The sequence below is a fragment of the Echinops telfairi genome, unplaced genomic scaffold (genome assembly GCF_000313985.2).
Source record: "Echinops telfairi isolate 266 unplaced genomic scaffold, ASM31398v2 ScPeMD7_2;HRSCAF=8, whole genome shotgun sequence".
Classification (NCBI taxonomy): Eukaryota; Metazoa; Chordata; class Mammalia; order Afrosoricida; family Tenrecidae; genus Echinops; species Echinops telfairi.
The window spans coordinates 53,087,720-53,088,699 of record NW_022103898.1 but is presented as its reverse complement, the minus strand read 5'-3'; positions in this window follow the sequence as shown (position 1 = coordinate 53,088,699).

The following is a 980-nucleotide window of genomic DNA, read 5'->3' as shown; positions in this document are numbered from 1 at the left end:
TTTTCAACTCTTCAACTCTTCAACTCTGTCATCCAATTTCTCAGCAGGTTTACACTTGAACTCACTGCTGCATTACAACCACTGGATCATTTTATTGAGAATCTTCCTTTTTTAATTTAAACTGCTGAGCCTCTACCTTACCAATCATGCTTCAATATATGTATCATCATACTAAACTTATTAACAATTCAAATAATTTTATTCAAATTGAATATACTGTGATAAATGGAAATCGCGGGCCATATTCAACCCGGCAGTCTTTCCTATTGCCACGAGGCAGGGTTCAAACATGCCTTCAGACTCCATCCTTCTTTATCTACTCTGACACCAACCATCCCTCCCACGCCACTCTGCATCTACTTTCATAATTCCTTGCAATGTCCACACAGAACTGACAGGTAATGCTCACAATGAAAGGGGTTTATTAGGGAAGTCAGCAGGTTCCCACAAGTCAGCATTGGTAAGCAGTAAGGTATAGTCATTGTTCTCCTCAACCAGCTGCCAAGACTTTCTCTCTGGTTCTCGCCCTCTCGGCCACATGGTCACTTGGACTTTGGCTCCACGGGTCAAGAAGGCAGCCCTCCTGTTACTCTGTCCACACTCAGCTCCATAGTCTCTGACCAGATAAGAAGGTGTCCCATAGTCTTGGTGCTGCCTCTCTGAATCTCCGTGCCACAGTCTGTAAAGCCTCTGGTCCCAGTGCCCTCCGCCATTTGAGACAGATCTTAAGCGTGATCTTCCAAGGCCCTTGGGGGTTTCTTTCTTCTCTGCTGTTCTCATCTTCAAGCCAGGGGAGTGGTAATAGAAATTGTCCAATCTCCTCTCATAGTATTATGCATGTTTTTTGCGTAGTCCCACCCAGTTAATTTGGTGGGAGCTAGAGACTTGAGTGGAAGAGTCATATTAAGAAATTTTACTCTACCCATATACTAATTTATATGCTCATATTGACTATATCATTCACTGCCATAGAATCAATC